The sequence below is a fragment of the Mobula birostris genome, chromosome 6 (assembly GCF_030028105.1).
Source record: "Mobula birostris isolate sMobBir1 chromosome 6, sMobBir1.hap1, whole genome shotgun sequence".
Taxonomy (NCBI): domain Eukaryota; kingdom Metazoa; phylum Chordata; class Chondrichthyes; order Myliobatiformes; family Myliobatidae; genus Mobula; species Mobula birostris.
In genome coordinates, this window is record NC_092375.1 from 48,037,879 (window position 1) to 48,059,652 (window position 21,774).

The 21,774-nt window shown below is 40.2% G+C and overlaps 1 protein-coding gene across 4 annotated transcripts in view; it reads right to left on the reverse strand.

The window, feature by feature from the left end:
* Positions 1-21,774, reverse strand: part of kdm6a (lysine (K)-specific demethylase 6A) — a 252,209-nt gene that overhangs the window by 169,543 nt on the left and 60,892 nt on the right. Inside the window, exon 1 of one of the 4 annotated variants that reach the window (XM_072260437.1) lies at positions 3,237-3,718. The exons of the other annotated variants lie outside the window; for them this stretch is intronic. The gene's annotated coding sequence lies outside the window, so the exon portion shown is untranslated. Of the gene's footprint in view, positions 1-3,236; positions 3,719-21,774 lie in introns of those variants that run through there. 4 annotated transcript variants of the gene reach the window in all.

A 21,774-nucleotide genomic window follows, 5' to 3' on the forward strand; every position in this document is an offset into this window, starting at 1 on the left:
ATCAAAAGCCTTCTCAGCATCTAAGGATATCACACACTCCGATATCTCTTTAGAAGGAGAATAAGTAACATTTAATAATCGATGAATATTAAAATGAGAATATCGATTTTTAATAAAGCCAGTCTGATAGTTAGAAATGACAGATGGCAAGATATTTTCCATCCTACGAGCCAGAACTTTAGATAAAATTTTTGCATCAACATTAAGTAAAGAAATTGGTCAATATGAAGAACATTCAGTTGGATTCTTATTCATTTTAAGGATAAGCAAAATAGAAGCTTCGTAAAAGGATTGCGGTAACCTACCTAACTTAAAAGAATCTGAAAAAACTGAACATAAATGGGGTATGAGCAAAGAAGAAAAAGCCTTAAATTCTCCAGAAAATCTGTCAGGACCTGCAGCTTTCCCTGAATGCAACGAACGTACAGCTTTGGCTATTTCTTCATGAGAAATACATTGATCCAACTGTTTTCGGCCATCAACAGAAAGCGTAGGGATATTTATTTGGTCTAAAAAGTTATCCATTACAGTATTATCTTTAAGAAGATCAGAGCTATAAAGTTTAGAATAATATTCTCTAAAAGTATCATTTATTTCTGAATGATCAGTTGTCCTAGTACCGTTAGCTTTATAAATTTCTTTCAACTGTCATTTAGCACCATAAGTTTTAATTTGGTTAGCCAATAATTTACCTGTCTTATCCCCATGGATATAAAATTGACTTTTATCCTTTAAAAGTTGAGTTTCAATAGGGTATGTTAATAAAAAATCATATTTAGCTTTAATTTCAACCCGTCTTTTATATACAGCAGGATCTGAGGTCAAAGCATATTCATCTAAATGTTTCAGCTGATTGGCTAAATTAATTCTCTCTTTTAGATTTTTTCTTAACACTTGCAGTAAAGAAATGACTTGTCCTCTAATATACGCTTTAAAGGCATCCCATATGACAAGGCTAGGAGTCTACTCCACCATATTCTCTTCAAAATGCGGTGGCTGTCTACAAGAAGGGTCAGAGCCGTCTCTACTTCCTGAGGAGACTGAGGTCCTTTAACATCTGCCAGACGATGCTGAGGATGTTCTACGAGTCTGTGGTGGCCAGTGCTATCATGTTTGCTGTTGTGTGCTGAGGCAGCAGGCTGAGGGTAGCAGACACCAACAGAATCAACAAACTCATTCGTAAGGCCAGTGATGTTGTGGGGATGGAACTGGACTCTCTGACGGTGGTGTCAGAAAAGAGGATGCTGTCTAAGTTGCATGCCATCTTGGTCAATGTCTCCCATCCACTACATAATGTACTGGTTGGGCACAGGAGTACATTCAGCCAGAGACTCACTCCACTGAGATGCAACACAGAGCATCATAGGAAGTTATTCCTGCCTGTGGCCATCAAACTTTACAACTCCTCCCTTGGAGGGTCAGACACCCTGAGCCAATAGGCTGGTCCTGGTCTTATCTCCTGGCATAATTTACATATTACTATTTAACTATATATGGTTTTATTACTATTTATTACTTATGGTGCAACTGAAACAAAAACCAATTTCCCCCGGGATCAAAAAACTATGACTATGACTAAAAAGAGTGATTTGCCTCTCCAAAAACTTTTTAAAAATCCTTGTCAGATAACAAAGTTAAATTAAAATGCCAGAATCTGTTTGTCTGAGGAAAACCAGGAAGATTTATGGATAAAAGCACAGGAGCATGGTCAGAGATAGCAATCTCTTTATATTCACAAGATCGAACTAATGGAATCATTTGGTTATCAAAAAAAAAGTCAATTCTGGAATATGTATGATGAACATGGGAGAAAAACGAGTACTCTCTATCTGTTGGATTTAAGAAACACCATATATCAATAATACCACATTTCGTTAAAAATGAATGGATAAATGAAGCTGATTTATTAAGTGTCACTGGTTTAGAAGAGGACCAATCTAAAACTGGGTCTAACCAGCAATTAAAGTCTCCTGCCAACACCAATGAATACACACCTCAGATCAGGCAAAAATGAAAAAAAATCGCTCCAAGAATCCTGGATCATCTATATTTGGGGCATAAACATTGGCAAGTACCAACAATTTATCCTCTAGTTTCCCTGATACTATATTAGTATCAGAAACAACCTTGTATTGAACAAAAGGAACTGTATTTTCTATAAAAATCAAGACACCTCTAGCTTTGGCCTGAAAACTTGAGTGAAAGTTTAAGCCTCACCATCAGCTATAAAGGCATGAATTATCAGAATTTACATACGTGTGTTTCTTGTAAGAAAATAATTGGGACCTTAAGTTTTTTAATATAGGCAAAAATTTTATTTCGTTTCAAAGGATGATTTGATCCTTTCACGTTAAGACTAAGTAATTTAGTATTATAATCCATTTCATTGTTTTAAAAAGAAATTAAAAGGATAATCCCTAAGAAGATTAATAAAACTAAGCAATGACCTATGAGATAAGAAAACCAAACAACAGGTTTGGCTAAAAATCCCAAGCAGCTTCCAAGAAAAAAAAAACCAACACCCTCCCCCCTCCCAAAGAGAGAAAGTCGACCAAAGAAGGTTGACGCATACAACTAATGACGGCAACCCCCCAAAAATCCTGTTGGCTTAGCTTCAGATAAGTTACAAGGTTAGAATATTCCAACCTAGTCAAAACAACAGATAGTAAAGAGACAATTAATTCTGGTATCAAAAAAAAACTCTCAAAATGTATAATATATAATAATATAGAGAAACAGAATATTGACTCATTAAAATCTTAATTTCAAAGTAAGACCTTAAGACGTTCTAAAAGAAAATTGACTACAAGATTCACCAGAGGCAAAATACACAATTATTCATGTAAGTTTTGTTAAACAGCTCTAACATGACACTTTTAAACTTAACGAAGTAATAGCACATTAAAGTTCATTCTCAGAATAAATCCTTGAAAAGTCCAAAAGGAAAGAGTTAAGTACAAAGTTTAGCAAAGGTGTAATAAACAGTTATTCATGTAGCAAATAAGCAGTCATTTTACTGACTCTTAAATATTCCTGAGGCTGGAAACTGGAACGGAACCATTTTTGCGATCCATCTTGCAGTATAATTCTGAACTTCGCAGGGGACCATAAAGAAGGTTTAAAATCTTTTTTGCAGAATTCTGACATGATGTTTTTGAACTTAGCATGTTCCCTCATAATATCTGCTGAGAAATCTTCAACGATTCTAATCTTTTTTCCATTAAAGTCAATCATACCTTTCTGACGAGATTCACGAATTATATGGTCCTTTGTTTGAAACTCATGAAAAGAGATTAGCACTGAACGAGGTTTGCTTGTGAACATTCTGTTCGCAGGTATTCTATGCGCTTGGTCAATCATTGGTGTCGATTTTAAAATATCAGGAAATAGCTGAACCAGACGGTTTGCGAAAAATTCCGTAGGACTGTCACCTTCAGTTAACTCTTCAAGACCAAGAATTCGTACGTTATTCCTTCTACTTCTGTTTTCTAAATCAATAATATTCTGTCTTAGTTCGTCGTTAACCTTGGATTGTTTTCCAAAACACTTTTGCAGGTCGTCCATTTTCTCATCCAGAATCGACAGGATTTCTTCATTCTCTTTTATTCGTTTATCGTGCTCAGTTATGGTTTCTTGAACAGAATCCAGTTTTGTGCTTAATTGCTTAATTTCAAAGCCAAGTTGTTGAAACTCTTCGGAGGATTCCTTTCTGAATCACTGAAGTTCCTCAGAGGATTCTTTTCTGAATCGCTGAAATTCCTCGGACATTTCTTTTCTGTGGTTTTACCTCAATTCAATCATAGAATGCAAAGATGTAGAAAAATCAACTTTTTTACCTTTAGCAGTTCTTGTAGTCATAGTGTCAGATCAGGTTGGAAAGTAGGAAAAGTAAAGTAAACTAGGAGCGGCTGTAAAATGCTGTTATTCTATCCACCGCCAACAGGAAGTCTCGCCTTTGATAACTAAGAAAATAAAAGAAGGCATCAAACTAAAAGCTAGTGCACAGAAAGTCACCAAGAGCAGTAGGGAAACTGGAAGATTGGGAAAACTTTAATAAGTAACAAAGTACCACTAAGCGAGCAATAAAGAGAGGGAAGCTAGATTATGAAAATAAATTAGCACAAAATATAAAAGACAGTAAAAGTTCCTGTAATTTTATAAAGCAGAAAAGAGTGGCCAAAATGAATGTAGGTCCCTTGGAGGACGAGAAGGGAGAATTATTATTGGGTAAAGAAGAAATGGCTGAGGCTTTGAATGACTATTTTCTGTCAGTCCTTTATGGTGGAGGACGCCAAAGAACAATGTTATGGATGCAATGGGAAATGAGGACCCCGATACAATAGCTATCACAAAAGAGGGAGTGCTAAGCAAATTTTGCGGGCCTGAAGATAGACAAGTCCCCTGATTCTGATGGAATGCATCCCGGAGCACTGAAAGAAATGGCGGAAGTTATACTAGAGGCTTTGGTGATAATTTACCAAAATTATCTGGACTCTGGGCAAGTCCCTGTGGATTGGAAGTCCAAAAATGCATGTAGGTAGAAGGTACTATAGGCCAGTTAGTTTACCATCTGTAGTCGGGAAAATGCTTGAAGCTATCATTAAAGAAGAAATAGCGAGGCATCTAGAAAGAAATGGATCCATCAGGCAAACGCAGCATGGATTCAGCAAAGACAGGCCCTGTTTGACAACTGGAGTTCTTTGAGGATATAACGAGCATAGTGGATAGAGGGGAACAGATGGATGTTATTTACTTGGATTTCCAGAAGGCATTCGATAGGTGCCACATGAAAGATTATCCATAAGGTAAGGATGTATAGAGTTGGGGGTGATTATTAGCATGGATAGAGGATTAGTTAACTAATAGAAAGCAGAGAGTTGGGATACATGGGTGTTACTCTGATTGGCAATAAGTGGTGAGTAGTATACCGCAGGGGTCGGTGCTGGGCCTGCAACTGTTTACGATATACATTAACGATCTGGAAGAGGAGACCGAGTGTAATGTATCTAAGTTTGCTGATACTAAATTGAGTGGAAAAGTAAATTGTGTAGAAGATAGAGAGTCTGCAGAGAGATATATGGGCAAGGGTCTGGTAGATGGAGAACAATGTTGGTAAATGAGAGGTCATCCACTTTGGAAGGAAAATGGAAGAGCGGATTATTATATAAATTTGAGGAAAAAATTGCAGCATGCTGCTGTGCAGAGGGACTTGGGTATGAATCACAAAAGGTTGGTTTGCGGGTGCAGCAGGCTATCAAGAAGGCAAATGGAAGGTTTGCCTTCATTACTAGAGGGAGGTTGTGCTGCAACTGTACCAGGTACTGGTGAGGCCGCACCTGGCCACATGCAGTTCTGGATTCCTTACTTGAGGAAGGATATACCTGCTTTGGAAGTGTCGCAGAGGAAGTTCACCAGGTTGATTCCAGAGATGAGGGGGTTAGATATGAGGAGAGATTGAGTCGCTTGGGACTGTACTTGCTGGAATTCTGAAGAACGAGAGGAGATTTTATAGAAGGACATAAAATTATTAAAGGAATAGGTAAGATGGAGGCAGTAAAGTTGTTTCAACTGGTAGATGAGACTAGAACTAGGGAACATAACCTCAAGATTCAGGGGAGTAAGGACAGAGATGAGGAGAAACTGCTTTTCCCAGAGAGTGGTGAATCTGTGGAATTCTCTGCCCAATGAAGCATTGGAGGCTACCTCGGTAAATACATTTAAGACAAGGTTGGATAGATTTTTGCATAGTAGGGGAATTAAGGGTTATGGGGAAAAGGCAGGTAGATGGAGACAAGTCTATGGCCAGATGGCCTACTCCTGCTCCTACTTCTTATGCTCTTATGTTCTTTGGTAATATGGTGTTGGGGAGTGTATGATCATGTCCTTTGGTAGAAGGAATAAAAGGGTTGGCTATTTTCTAAATAGAAAGAAAATACAAACAAATGAGATGCAAAGGGACTTGGGAGTCCTAGTGCAGAATTTCCTAAAGGTTAATTTGCAGGTTGAGTCTGTGGAGTGAAGGCAAAAGCAATGTTAACATTCATTTTAAGAGGACTAGGACATAAAAGCAAGGACGTTATGTTGAGACTTTATACAGCAGAGGCCTCAGTTGGAGTATTGTGAGCAGTTTTGGGCCCCTTACTTTAGGAAGGATGTGCTGAACTAGAGAGGGTTCAAAGGAGTTCATGAAAATTATTCCAGGATTGAATGGCTTCTCATATGAAGAACATTTGACAGCTCTGGGCCTAAATTCACTGAAATTCAAAAGAATCAGGGGTGACCTAATTGAAACCTATTGAATGGTGAAAAGCCATCCAGTGGATGTGGAGTGGACGATGCTGCGGTGCGAGAGTCCTAGACCAGAGGACAACCTCAGAATAGAGAGGCATCCTTTTAGAACAGAGATGAGGAGGAATTTCTTCAGTCACAGAGTGATGAACCTGAAATTCTTTGTTAAAGGCAGCTGTGGAGGCTGAGTTTTTATGTATATTTAAGAGAGAGGTTGATAGATTTTTGATTGCTCAGGGCATGAAGGGATACAGGGAGAAGGCAGGAGATTGGGGCTGAGAGGAAAACTGGACGAGCCATAAAGAAATGGTGGAGCAGACACAATGGGCCAAATGGCCTATTTTTTTCTTTTTCCAATATTTTTATTATTAATTTTACATATAGAGTACAAGAAAAAATATCAATACATTAAATCGCATATAGACTCCTTACCCTGTATTCATACACATTAATTAATTTGTAACATTGAAATATAGTAATTTTATTATATAAAAAAATTCTAACCCACTGCCAAGACCGAAGCTGATTAGTAAAGGAAAAAAGGAAAAAAAATATTAGTCATCATCTGTGCTTTAACAGCAAATCAAAGATTTTGAAAATAATTCAAAAAAGGTCCCCACAATGTTTGAAAGTCTTGGCTAGATTCAGAAATTGAACATCAAATCTTCTCCAAATTTAAACATGACATCACATCATATGACCATTGAGCGGGAATAGGAGGGGCCGCATCCTTCCATTTAAGCAAGAGTGTCCTTCTGGCCATAAGAGAAATAAAAGCCAAAATGTGCAAGTCAGATGACTCCAAAATAAAATCCTTTCCTCCAACAATACCAAACAAAGGATTAGGCTTAAAGTTTACCTTGAGATTGTTTGAAATATTGAGAAATATTGAGAAAGTTTGAAATACTTCTTTCCAATATTTTCCAAGACTCGGACATGTCCAAAACATATGAATGAGTGAAGCTTCTCCATGATTACATTTACCACAATACAGAGATATATCTAAATAAAAGCGAAACAACTTATCCTTGGTCATATGAGCCCTATGGACCACTTTAAATTATAGGAGAGAGTGGCAGGCACATAATGATGAAGTGTTAACCAATTAAAAAATTTGATTCCAAGTTTCCTCAGAAATTGAAGTCTGTAAATCTTGTTTCCAAAGATTTTTAATTTTATCTAAAGGAACACTTCTCATTCCCAACAGCATAGTATAAATATTAGATATAGATCCATTATAAAAAGATATCAGATTAAAAGTTATATCTAATAGATTCTTATCAGGACTTTCAGAAAATGTACTTATTTGAGACTGTAAAAAAAATCTCTTATTTGTAGGTATTTAAAAAAAAATAGTTTTGGGTAAACTATATTTAGTTGACAGTTGCTCAAACAAAAAGAGACTTCCCTCTACAAACAAGTCCTGAAAGCATTTAATATCTAATCTATCCCATTCTTTAAAAGCCACATCAATCATAGAGGGTTTTTAAAAAAAATTAGAAAAAATGAGACTCAAAGGAGAAAATCTCAATAAGCCAAAATATTTTCAGAATCGTATCCAAATTCTCATAGTGTTAAGCTACCAGATTATCAGTTAATTTACTCAAAGGAAGTGAGGATCCAAGAAGAGAAATAATAGAAAATTTATTGACAGAGTTAGCTTCTAAAAAAAAAACCCACGAGGCAATCGTCACGATTAATGTAATGTAACCAAAATGTAAGATTTCTTATATTAACTGCCCAATAATAAAATCTAAAGTTTGGTAAGGCTAATCCTCCATTCTTTTTATCTTTCTGAAGATGAATTTTACTTAATCTAGAACGCTTATTCTTCCATATATAAGATATAATACTCAAGAGAATCAAAGAAAGTGAGGAATAAAAACAGGCAATGCCTAAAAAGATGCATAAATTTAGGTAATATATTCATTTTACTAGTTAATTCGGCCAATCAGCAATAACGAAAGAGGTGAACAATTAGTATCCTTTTTACGTGATTCAATAGGGTAAGAAAATTTTCTTTAAATAGACGCTTATAGTTTTTAGTAATTGTTACACCTAAGTAGGTAAATTGGTTTCCTACAATTTTAAAAGGCAGGTTAGTATTTGTTGGTATCAAATTATTCAAAGGGAAAAGTTCACTTTTATGTAAGTTTAATTTATAACCTGAGAACTGGCTATAACAGGAAAGTAAAGAAAGTGTATTGGGGTAATGAAGTCTCAACATTAGAAATAAATAGCAGCAGATCATCAGCGTACAGCGAGACTTCGTGAATAGTCTCTCTCCTTAAAATACCAGTGATATCATTGGATTCTCGAAAGCCAATGGCTAAAGGTTCTAAGGCCAGATCAAAAAGCGAAGGGCTCAACAGACAGCCTTGTCTAGTACCACGTTGAAGCTTAAATAGTTTGGAATTATGAGAATTAGTGATAACCCTAGCGGAAGGAGCTAAAGAAAGTAATTTAATCCATTGAATGAAAATGGGTCCAAAATTGAATTTTTCTAAAGTCTTCAATAAATAATTCCATTCCACTCGGTCAAAAGCTTTCTCAGCATCTAGGGATACCACACATTCTGATATCATGTTAGAAGCAGAATAAAAAACATTTAATAACCCACAAATATTAAAGTGAGAATATCGATTTTTGATAAATCCAGTTTGGTTATCGGAAATGACTAGATGGTAAAATATTTTCAATCCTATGGGCCAAAACTTTAGATAGGATCTTAGTATCAACATTTAAGTAAAGAAATTGGTCAATAAGAAGAGCATTCAGTTGGATCCTTATTCTTTTTAAGGATAAGTAAAAAGAAGTCTCATAAAAAGATTGAGGGAGTCTGCCCGACTTGAATGAATCCGAAAAAAACTGAACATAAATGAGGTATAAGCAGTGAGGAAAAGATCTTGTAAAACTCTCCAGAAAATCCATCTAGACTGGGAGCTTTCCTCAAATGTAATGAGCGCACAGCCTCAACAATTTCCTCAAAAGAAATAAGTTGTTCCAACAACTTTTTGTTATCAGCAGAAATTGTAGAAATGTTTAGTTGATCTAAAAAATTGTTCATTAGTATTACCCTTAGAAGATTCAGAACAACAGAGTTTAGAATAAAGTTCTCTAAAAGTATCATGTATTTCTAAATAATCAGTTGCCCTATCACCATTAGCTTTGCATTAGTTTCAAGACGTCTTTTATATAAGGCAGGTTTTGCAGCCAAGGCATACTCTTGGTCTAATTGTTTCAGCTGATTAGCTAAATCACTTCTCTCTTTATTAGCTTTTTTCTTAATACTTGCAGTATAAGAAATAATTTGTCCTCTAATATACGCCTTAAAGGCATCCCATCTGATAAGACTAGAAGTCTCCTCTAATGTGTTCCCTTCAAAAAAAAAGTTATTTGTCTCTCCATAAACTTCAAAAAATCTTTATCAGATAACAAAGTTAAATTAAATCACCAAAACCCCTTGTTTGAAGAAGACCAGGGAGATTTAAAGATAAGAGCACAGGAGCGTGATCTGAGACAGCAATCTCTTTATATTCACAGGATCGAACTGATGGAATCATTTGGCTATCAATTTAAAAAAAAATCAATCCTGGAATGTGTATGATGGACATAAGAGAAAAATGAATATTCCTTGTCTATAGAATGAAAAAAAACACCAAGCATCAATACTACATTTCATTAAAAAAAGATTTAATAAACACAGCTACACACATCAAAGTTGCTGGTGAACGCAGCAGGCCAGGCAGCATCTCTAGGAAGAGGTAAACACAGCTGATTTTTTTGGTATCATTAGTTTAGAAGATGAACGATCTAAAGCTGGATCTAAGCAACAATTAAAGTGTCCACCCATCACCAATAAGTACAGACTTAGATCTGGCAAAAATGAAAAAGAAACGCTCAAAGAAACCTGGGTCATCTATATTCGGAGCATACACATTGGCAAATACCATTAGTTTGTTATTTAGTTTCCCTGATACTATAACAAAGCATCCATTAGTATCAGAAATTACTCTGTTGAAAAAAGGGAACTTTATTATCTATAGGGATTGAAACCCCTCTGGCTTTGGCCTGAAACGAGGAATGGAAATGAGATCTTCTCCATTGATTAAAAAAGCGTGAATTGTCACACTTACATACATGGGTTTCTTGAAGAAAAACAATTGGTACCTTAAGTTTTTTAATATAGGCAAAATCTTATATCTTTTCACAGGGTGATGTAGCCCTTTCACGTTAAAACTAAGTAAATTAATACTTTGATCCATTTTTAAACTATTTATAAGAAAGGTTAAACTAGCAATTAGAGAAATGTATATTAAATCCAAATAATATACCTCGAGATATATTAACTAAGCAACAGAGTTGACTAGATTCCCAAATCAGCTTCGAGAAAAAACTCCCCATCCCCCTCCCTCCTCCCAAAGAGAGAAAATCGGTCAAAGAACAACCGCTATCTACACCCACTAAAAACATCCCCTTAAAAAGCCTGTTGGAACTACTCCAAAGAATTCAAGGTTATTTACTGTTCCAACCAAGACTAAATAATATACAGTAAAAAAAACACAAGCTTAGACAGGTTTATCAAACAGAAAGAGCAATTATTCATACTGAAAAATATTAAACAGTCTTTTATAGTATTTGTTTTTGCAAGATTTTTAATCTAATATACACAGACACACAGTCATTTTTTTGAGACTAAAAATTTTTGCGCCTGCTCCTTCGTACAAAACCATTTAAATGATCCATCTTCCATTGTGATTCTCAGACGAGTCGGAAAACAAAAAGGCTTAAAATTTTGGCTGTATAGCTCCGCCATAACTTTTTTTTAAAACTTAACACATTCTGCCATAACTTCTGGTGAAAAATCTTCAACAATACGAATCTTCTGACCTTGGTAGTCAATCATACCTTTTCCACGGGCATCACGAATCAGACGGTCCTTTATTTGAAATTCATATAATGACTGATCTTGGTTTTGATTTTGAAGTCGATCCGTAGATAGGCGATCTGTGAGCACGGTCAATCAAAGGCAGAGACTTTATAATATCAGGGAATAATTCCATCAAAAGGTTTGCAAAGAATTCTTCAGGATTATCTCCTTCCGTTTGCTCTTTCTCCCAAGATTCCTAAGTTGTTTCTTCTACTCCTGTTTTCCAAATCAATAATTTTCTCAGTATTTCGTTGGACTTGGATTGTTTTTCATACAGCTTTTGCAAATCATCCATTCTCTTGTCCATATAGTAATAACCTCTTCATGCTCCTTTATCTTCTTATCACGCTCGGTTAGAATTACTTGAATATAGTCTAATTTCGTACCTATTTGTTTAATTTCAGCGCTGATTTGTTGCGAATCGGCCAACGCTTCCTTTCTAAACTGTTGAAACTCCTCAGTGAGCTTTTGAATAGGTTCCAAAGCTGTTTTGGTAGTCATAGTAATATAATAACTCGTCTAACAGTACAGAGACAAAAGTAAGTTAGGAGCACCAGCAGAGAGCTGCTACTCCATCAGTGGCCACCAGGCAAATGCCTATTTCTGCTCATACATCTTAAATGAGGTAAAGCCAGGTGGGCGAGAAAGGAGAAGAAGGAATCCAGTAGGAGATGAGGGTATATCATGGGAGAAAGGGAAGAAGGAGGGGCACCAGGGAGAGCGATAGGCAGGTGAAAGGAAGAGGTAAGAGGCTAGAGTGTGGAATAGATGAGAAGAGATAAGAAAAATATCACAGGAAGGAGAAATCAAAGTTCATATCATCAGGTTGGAGGTTATCTAGACAGAATACGAGGGTGGCTTCATTGCAGCAAAAGAGGAGGCAATGGACCAACATGTCAGAATGAGAATGGTGATAGGAGAGAGAGAGTGAGAGAGTGAGAGAGTGAGAGTGAGAGAGTGAGAGAGTGAGAGAGTGAGAGAGTGAGAGAGTGAGAGAGTGAGAGAGTGAGAGAGTGAGAGAGTGAGAGAGTGAGAGAGTGAGAGAGTGAGAGAGAGAGAGGAGAGGAGAGAGAGAGTGAGAGAGTGAGAGAGTGAGAGAGTGAGAGAGTGAGAGAGTGAGAGAGAGAGAGAGAGAGAGTGAGAGAGAGTGAGAGAGTGAGAGAGTGAGAGAGTGAGAGAGTGAGAGAGAGTGAGAGAGTGAGAGAGTGAGAGAGAGTGAGAGAGTGAGAGAGTGAGAGAGGTGAGAGAGTGAGAGAGTGAGAGAGTGAGAGAGTGAGAGAGTGAGAGAGTGAGAGAGTGAGAGAGTGAGAGAGTGAGAGAGTGAGAGGAGTGAGAGAGTGAGAGAGTGAGAGAGTGAGAGAGTGAGAGAGAGAGAGAGAGAGAGAGAGAGAGAGAGAGAGAGAGAGAGAGAGAGAGAGAGTGAGAGTGAGAGTGAGAGAGTGAGAGAGTGAGAGAGTGAGAGAGTGAGAGAGTGAGAGAGAGAGAGAGAGAGAGAGTGAGAGAGTGAGAGAGTGAGAGAGATAGATATGTCAGAAATTGACCAAGTGAACTTCAGGGTAGGATGGAAGTTAGAAGCAAAATTGATAAAAATTTATGAGCTCAGTATGCATGCATGAAGCAGCACCAATACAGAACAGGAAGAATTGTGGAGTATTTCCAGGGAAGGCTTGGAACGTGGATTGTTCCACGGCGCCAACAAAAAGGCAAGTATAGCCGAGGCCACATATGGGTGGCCTTGGCTATACCTTGAGTTTAGCAAAAGTGGGATGAACCAAAGGAGAAAATTGTTGAGGGCAAGGACTAGTCCTGCCAAGCATCCACTAACAAGAATAGTGGGTATGACTGTGAGGCCAGTTTTCTGTTCGGGGTGTCAGATGTGGGATGTTTGGGAGATGTCCAGCCTCCTTCATGGCCACATTTGCGCCAGGTGCATCGAGCTGCAGCTCCTTAGAGACCAAGTTAGGGAACTGAAGCTGCAGCTCAATGACCTTTGGCTTGTTAGGAAGAGTGAGGAGGTGACAGACAGGAGCTACAGACTGGAAGTCACCCCAGGGGCACAGGAGACAGATAAATGGGTGACCATCAGGAGAGGGAAGGCAGGGCATCAGGTCGTGGAGAGTACCCCTGTGGCTGTCCCTCTTAACAATAAGTACTCCATTTTGAGTGCTGTTTGGGGGGGGGGGAGAGAGAGAGAACCCCCCTGGGGGAAGCGACAGTGGCCGTGCTCTGGCACTGAGTCTCGCCCTGTGGTTCAGAAGGGTAGGGAATGGACAAGGAGGGCAGCAGTAATAGGGGACTCTATAGTTAGGGGGACAGATAGGCAATTCTGTGGGCGGAAAAAGAAACAGGATGGTAGTTTGCTTCCCAGATGCCAGGGTTAGTGACGTTTCTGAATATGCCTACAATATCCTGAAATAAGAGGGTGAACAGTCAGAGGTCGTGATACATATTGGTACCAATGACATAGGTAGAAAAAGGGTGGAGGTCCTGAAAAGCAGAATACAGGGAGCTAGGAAGGAAGCTGAGAAGCAGGACCTCAAAGGTAGTCATCTCGGGATTGCTGTCTGTGCCCCGCGACAGTGAGTACAGGAATAGAATGAAGCAGAGGGTAAATGTGTGGCTGAAGGATTGGAGCAGGGGCAGGGCTTCAGATTTCTGGATCATTGGGACCTCTTCTGGGGCAGGTGTGACCTGTACAAAAAGGACAGGTTACACTTGATTCCCAGGGGGACCAATATCCTGGCGAGGAGGTTTGTTAATGCTATTGGGGAGGGTTTAAACTAGAGTTGGAGGGGGGTGGGAACACAAGTAGAGACAGCTTGCAGGGAGTCTGTGAGGAAGGATAGGCAAATCAGCTTGATGGTTTAAGATGTGTCTATTTTAATGCAAGGAGCATCATAAACAAGGCAGCTGAACTTAGAGCATGGATCAATACGTTGAAATATGACGATATGGCCATGACAGAGGCTTGGATGTCTCAGTTGCAAGAATGGCTGCTGAGTGTACCAGGCTTTAGATGTTTCATAAAGAAGAGAGAGAGAGGCAAAAGAGGTGGGGGTGTGGCACTGCTAATCAGGGATAGTGTCACGGCTGTAGAAAAGGAGGAAGTCATGCAGGTCTACAGAGTCAGTGTGGGTGGAAGTCAGAAACAGGAAAGGGGCAATAACTCTACTGGGTATGTTCTTTTTAAGACCCCCCAATAGTAAAAGGGATATCAAGGAGCAGATAGGGAGGCAGATTCTGGAACAATGCAATAATAATAGGGTTGTTGTGATGGGAGATTTTAACTTTCCTAATATTGACTGGCATCTCCTTAGCACAAGGGTTTTAGATTGGGTGGAGTATGTTAGGTGTGTTCAAGAAGGTTTCCTGATGCAATATGTAGATAAACCAATGAGAGTAGAAGCTGTACTTGATCTGGTATTGGGAAATTAAACTGGTCAGGTGTCAGGTCTCTCAGTGGGAGAGCATTTTGGAGATAGTAACCACAACTCTATCTCCTTCACCATAGTGCTGGAGAGAGATACGAGCATACAATCTGGGAAAACATTTAATTGGGGTAGGAGGAAATATGATGCTATTTGGCAGGAATTTGATAGCATAAATTGGAAGCAGATGTTCTCAGGGAAATACACAGCAGAAATGTGACAAATGTTCAGGGAACATTTGCATGGGGTGCTACATAGGTGCGTTCCATTGAGGCAGGGAAAGGATGGTAGGGTTAAAGAACCATGATGTACAAAGAAAATCTAGTTAAGAAAAGAAAAGCTTACAAAAGGTTCAAGAAACTAGGTACTGTTAGAGCTCTAGAAAATTACAAGGTTGCTAGGAAGGAGCTTAACAATGGAATTAGGAGAACGTGAGAAAGCCTTGGTGAGCAGGATTAAGGAAAACCTCCCAAGGCATTCTACAAGTATGTGAAGAGCAAGAGGATCAGCCGTGGGAGAATAGGCCCAACCAGGTGCGATAGTGGAAACGTGTGCATGAAGTCATAGGACATAGCAGGGTACTTAATGAATACTTTGCTTCTGTATTCACCAGGAAAAAAGACCTTAGCAATTGTAGGGATGACGTATGGCAGACTGAAGTGCTTGAGCATACAGACATTAAGAAAGAGGATGTGCTGGAGCTTCTGAAAAGCATTATTAGATAAGTCACCGGGACTGGATGAGATATACCCCAGGCTACTGTGGGAAGCAAGGGAGGAAATTGCTGAGCCTCTTGCGATGATCTTTGCATCATCAATAGGGACGGGACAAGTATAGGATTGGAAGGTTGCAAATGTCACTCCCTTGTTCAAGAGAATAGAGATAACCCAGGAAATTACAGACCATTGAGTCTGACTTCAGTGGTGGGCAAGCTGTCCGAGAAGATGCTGAAAAGCAGGATTTATGAGCATTTGGAGACATATAATCTGATTAGGGAGAGTCAGCATGACTTTGTCAAGGGTAGGCTGTGCCTTATGAGCCTGATTGAATTATTTGAGGATGTAACAAAACACACTGATGAAGGTAGAGCAGTGAATGCGGTGTATACGGATTTCAGTACAGCATTTGATACGGTTCCCCATGCAAGGCTCCTTCAAAAAGTAAGGAGGCATGAGATCCAAGGAAACCTTACTTTGTGGATGCAGAATTGGTTTGACCGCAGAAGGCAAAGGGTGGTAGTAGATGGTTCATATTCTGCATGGAGGTTGGTGACCAGTGGTGTTCTGCAGTGATCTGTTCTGGGACCCCTCCTCTTTGTGATTTTTATGAATGACCTGAACGATGAAGTACAAGGATGGGTTAGAAAGTTTGCTTAAGACACAAAAGTTAGGGGTGTTGTGGATAGTCTAGAGGGTCGTCAGAGGGTACAGCGAGACATCGATATGACGCAGAACTGGGCTAAGAAGTGGCAGGTGGATTTCAACCCAGATAAGTGTGAAGTGGCTCACTTTGGTTGGTCCAATTTGTAGACAGAATATTATATACACGGTAAGACTCTTGGCAGTGTGGATGATCTGAGAGATTTTGGGGTCCTTTTCGATAGGACACTCAAAGCTGCTGCGCAGGTTGACAGTGTTATTAAGGCAGGTTAGCATTCATCAGCTGTGGGACTGAGAACCATGGGGTAATGTTACAGCTATATAGGGCCTTAGTCAGGGCCCACTTGGAGTACTGTGTTCAGTTCTGGTCACCTCAGTACAGGAAGAATGTGGATACTATAGAGAGAATGCAGATGAGATATACAAGGATGTTGCCTGGACTGGATGGCGTACCTTATGAGAATAGGTCGAGTGTACTTGGCCTTTTCTCCTTGGAGCGACGGAGGATGAGAGGTGACCTGATAGAAGTGTATAAGGTGATTAGGGACATCGATCATGTGGATAGCCAGAGGCTTTTTCCCAGGGCTGAAATGGCTAACAAGGCATAGTTTTAAGGTGCTTGGAAATAGGTACCGAGGGGATGTCAGGGGTAAGTTTTTCCAGACAGAGTAGTGGGTGCGTGGAATGCACTGCCACTGGCAGTGGTGGAAGCAGGTACAATAGGGTCTTTTAAGAACCTCTTAGATAGATACATGGAGATTAGAAAAATAGAGGGCTACGCGGTAGGGAAATTCTGGGCAGTTTCTGAAGTAGGTTACATGGTCAACACAACTTTGTGCTCCAAAAAGCTCAAAATGAGCTGTAAATTTCTATGTTCTATGGAGGAAGGTGCTGCTGGAGGGGAAATGTTTGGGTCTTTTGAAGACCCAAAAATTGGCAGCTTTAAGGCTTTCTTGATAGGGGATAGAAGTATATAGCAACTGGACACCTATGGTGAAAATGAGGCAGTCCGGGCCAAGGATTGAAAGGTGTTGAGATTAAGACCATGTGAAGTGCCGCAGATATGGGTGGGAAAGGACTGAATGTCAGTAAGACCAAAGAACTGATCGTGGACTTCAGACCGGGTAAGACAAGAGAATACAAACCACTCCTCAGAGAGATCAGAAGTGGAAAGAGTGATCAATATCAAGTTTTTGGGTGTCAACATCTGAGGATCTATCCTGGACCCAACATATTGGTGCAGTTACAAAGAAGGCATGATATTTCATTAAGAATTTAGGAGATTTCAGGATCTCAATACCTGAATGTGATGTGCGAGGTGCCTTCAGGAAGGTGAATCCTAGGAAAGCATCTGATCTGGACAGATGAAAGACTGGATCGACTAGGCTTATACTCTCTGGAATTTAGAAGATTGAGGGGGGATCTTATTGAAACATATAAAATTCTAAAGGGATTGGACAGGCTGGATGAAGGAAAATTGTTCCTGATGTTGGGGAAGTCCAGAACGAGGGGTCCCAGTTTGAGGATAAAGGGGAAGCCTTTTAGGACTGAGATGAGGAAAAACTTCTTCACACAGAGAGTGGTGAATCTGTGGAATTCTCTGCCACAGGAAACAGTTGAGGCCAGTTCATTGGCTATATTTAAGAGGGAGTTAGATATGGCCCTTGTGGCTAAAGGGATCAGGGGGTATGGAGAGAAGGCAGGTACAGGGTTCTGAGTTGGATGATCAGCCATGATCATGCTGAATGGCGGTGCAGGCTCGAAGGGCCAAATAGCCTACTCCTGCACCTATTTCCTATGTTTCTATGAAACAAGGGGAACAGAATGGGGTCATGGTATGCGGACAGTGGGCAGGAGCAGGCAGAGACAACAGGTTTACCTCAACATTCAAGTTTGTGGTTGTTGGATAGGAGGTAGAAACAGGCAGTGCAGGGTAAGGGTAGATGGCAGTGGATCGGAGTTCTACATTGTTGAAGAGGTTAATGATGGTGCAGGAGACAGTGACCTGAGTCCGTAGTGGGGTCCTTTTCAAGGGGCAAGTAAGAGGAAGTGTCAGTGTTGTCACTTAGCCTCAGCAAGGTAGAGGTCAGTACACCACACAACAGCAGCACCCCTTTTTCTGCAGGTTTGATGGTAAGGTTGGGATTAGTGTGGAAAGTGGAGGCAGTGCATTCAGAGGGGTTACGATTTGAGGAGGAGAGAGAGGAGTGCTAAAGTTGGGCCTGTTAACTGACGTCAGCAATTGGAGATGAAAAGATCCAGAGCAGGAAGAACATAAGGACACAAGAAATAGAAGCAGGAGTAGGCCATCTGGCCTGTCGAGCCTGCTCCGCCATTCAATAAGATCAAGGCTGATTTGCCATGGACTCATCTCCACCTACCTACATTTTCCCCACAACCTTTAATTCCCATACTATGCAAATATCTATCCAACCTTGTCTTAAATATATATACTGAGGTAGCCTCCACTGCTTCATTGGGCAGAGAATTCCACAGATTCACCACCCTCTGGGAAAAGCAGTTCCTCCTCATCTCCATCCTAAATCTACTCTCCCAAATCTTGAGGCTATGTCCCCTAGCTCTAGTCTCACCTATCAGTGGAAGCAACTTTCCTGCCTCAACTTTTTCTACCCTTTTCATAATTTTAAGTTTATATAAGATCTCCTCTCAGAGAACCTGAGCAGGGTGTCCAAGAATAGGAGGAGGGTTGGAGACAGAAGGGGTCATCAGTGTGGGGTGGGGAACTTTTGTCAAAGAAGTGAGCTTGGAGACGGAGGCAATGGAAGAGTTTGGTGCCATGGTGGGCAGAGAACTCATGAGGCGCAGGCGAAGGGGAACAAAGGCAAGACCCCTGCTGAGGACAGAATGTTCTACCTCAGAGAGGGGAAGGTCAGAGGGAATGGTGAAGACATGGCAGGGATTACAGCAGGGATCAGGCGGGAGGGGGGAAGAGGAGACGAACTGGTAGCATCAGCGGAGGGAGGGAGGGAGGAGGGAGGAGGCAATGGTTAAGGTGTTCAGAGAAGGCAAGGTGGGAGGAAGATGGATGCTCTGAGCACCCAAGAGGCGACAGGAGAACCTGAGAGACCCAGTGTTGGAAAGTGGTGGAGGACAGGGAGTCTGAGGGCAGGAAGATCTCGTTCTGGAGGTGGTGCTGGCTAAGGTCCAAGCTGGAGCCACAGTAGTGGCCGCTTAACTTGAGGTCTAAAGCCATGCAGGATTGTTGGAACTGGAGCTGACGATGATGGGTTCCACAGTCTGGAGTCATCTGGGGTCTTTGGAGCCGCAGTTGGCAGTGATGGTATCTATGGTCGAGAGGTGTCCAGGGCTGTCAGAACTGCAGCTGGAGCCACCTTTCAACAAATTTAACCTACCTTAATTTTTTGCAATGCCTACCCAGGCATACCCAAATTCCTCTTAATAGCAGCATTTATCAATGTTAGTTTTTAAAAAATTTGGGAAATCACTTCCCCACTTTCCTCCTTGACAAATAATGTACTCACTATCTATACCTCTGCAGCCCCCTTACATCTCGCTCCCACCCAATTATATATATCATCCATCGAATTGTACCTACAACTTCCTTATCTAAGATGTTACCTTAAAAATTCAATTTTTGTCCACATTTTTGGTCACTTGTCCTAATGTTTCATTCGTCAGCCTATGCCAAGGCCAAGTCATTGGGTGTATTTAAGGCAGAGGTTGATAGGTTTCGATTGTAAAAGGGGTCAGTAGTTTCTGGCAGAAAGTAAGAGAATAACAGGGTTAAAAAAATCTGCCATGATTGAATGGGCTGACTGGCCCAATTCTGTTCCTTTTTCTTATGATTTACGCCTTTCCATTTTCTGTCTCAATCACTTACTACACCTCTACTTTGGCTTTCAATTTGATGGGACATGGTATATACTGAACCTCTAAGCAAAGGATCTTTGTTCAATCCTCCAGCGTGATCTTGAGCTTCTGACAATTTAATTCTCTACTCTACAGATTTAAACTATAATCCATCATTAACTTGTTTCCATCAAAAGGCAAGACATAGGGATGATTACACAACATTTAATTCCACTTGCAAGTTCTCAGCAAATGAAGTTGATTGTGCTTGCAAGCATAGGTAAGTCAGGTAAGAGTTGACCTCCAACAGAACAGTCTAACCACCTAACCATATCATCCAACATTGCCACCACTAAGTCACAAGAATATAAAAAATAAGAGGAAAAGGCATTCAAGCCTGTCCACAGTTTTTTTTTTAAGATTATGACTAATCCCCTACTTCAAAGCCTTTTCCCAGCACCATCTTTCAAGTTCCTTAATGTCCATAATTCTATCAATCACCATTTTGAATGAATGCAACACATTCAGTGATAGTTCCAAAGTGTTGTCACCATCAGAAAAGTTCTCATCCTAGTCCAAAACAGCCTCTCTCTTATTAACAATGTCCCTTGGCCATAGACTTCCTTAGGCAAGAAAAACACCTTTCCTACATCCAGCCTGTCAACCCAGAAAAAAATAACATATTTCAATTAGATGCTTCATTCTTCTGTACTATGGCTTTGTGCCAAAGTCCCAATTAGCACAACCGCTCCTCATATGGTAAACCTGCCTTCCCGTTCAAGTAAATCTTTGCCATGCTCTTTCAATGACAAGTACACTTTTTAAATTACAGGACTAAAACCATAAGCAATACATACCTGAAGTCTCAGAAAGGTCCTATACAATTGCAATAAGACTTTTTCAATCCTGCTTCTAAAACCTCTTATATTTATTATATCTTTCTGACTAGCTTTCCATTTTCTGTCTCAATCACTCACTACACCTCTACTTTGGCTTTCAATTTGATGGGACATGGTATATATTGAACCTTTTAGCAAAGGATCTTTGTTCAATCCTCAAGTGTGAACTTGAGCTTCTGACAATTTAATTCTCTACTCTACCCCTCCACTAAACTCCCGATCCTTGGCTTACTGTAATTCAAACAAGCCCAGCTTGAATTCCTGGGCCTGTAACCACATCTATCAGATGGAGCCAGGTAGGAGTGGAGTTGGGAGACAGAATGTACTAAGTGTAAGGAGGCAGACAGGGAGGCAAAACAAAACATATGCTACTGCAGGAACAAGGAACTCAGCCGGTCAGGCAGTATTGCTGTTGGGGGGGGGGGGGGGCTGAAGAGAGGGAGAGAGGGAGGGAGGGAGGGTGTAGACCATCTCCATCACTCAGATGAAATGTTCAATTCAAATCATTGACTGATCACTTGTCATGGAGTTCATCCAGTAGCAGATACCATTAAGGAAGAGGTAATGGGCAGATGGAAACAAATCCACAGGCCCATGAATCATTATGTGCACATTTGGAATTATAACCAAAGTTTAATCACCTGACCTAGCTCATTTCTCAAACGTTCAATTAAAACGCTCCACATACTGCTTCAAGGATGCCTCTTGGATATTATGAAATACCATCCCATCTCAGTCGCTTATATGAAGGAAGACCCATCAATAATGAGGAAGTTAAGGTTCACCAATATGACAATCCTGTTGTTTCTACACTTTTCCATAGTCGACATATCTGCTCCTCTACCTTTTGTTGGCTATGGGGGGCGGTGGGGGGACAGCATTAATCCCAGTGTAATTACACTTTTATTACTCAGTCTCAGCTCCATCCAAATTGCTTCTCACTCATATTATGTCACTATTCTTATAAGTGCCTTTTCTTCAACTCGGAAGTAGTTTCACCCAGGGACTGAGACATTTTA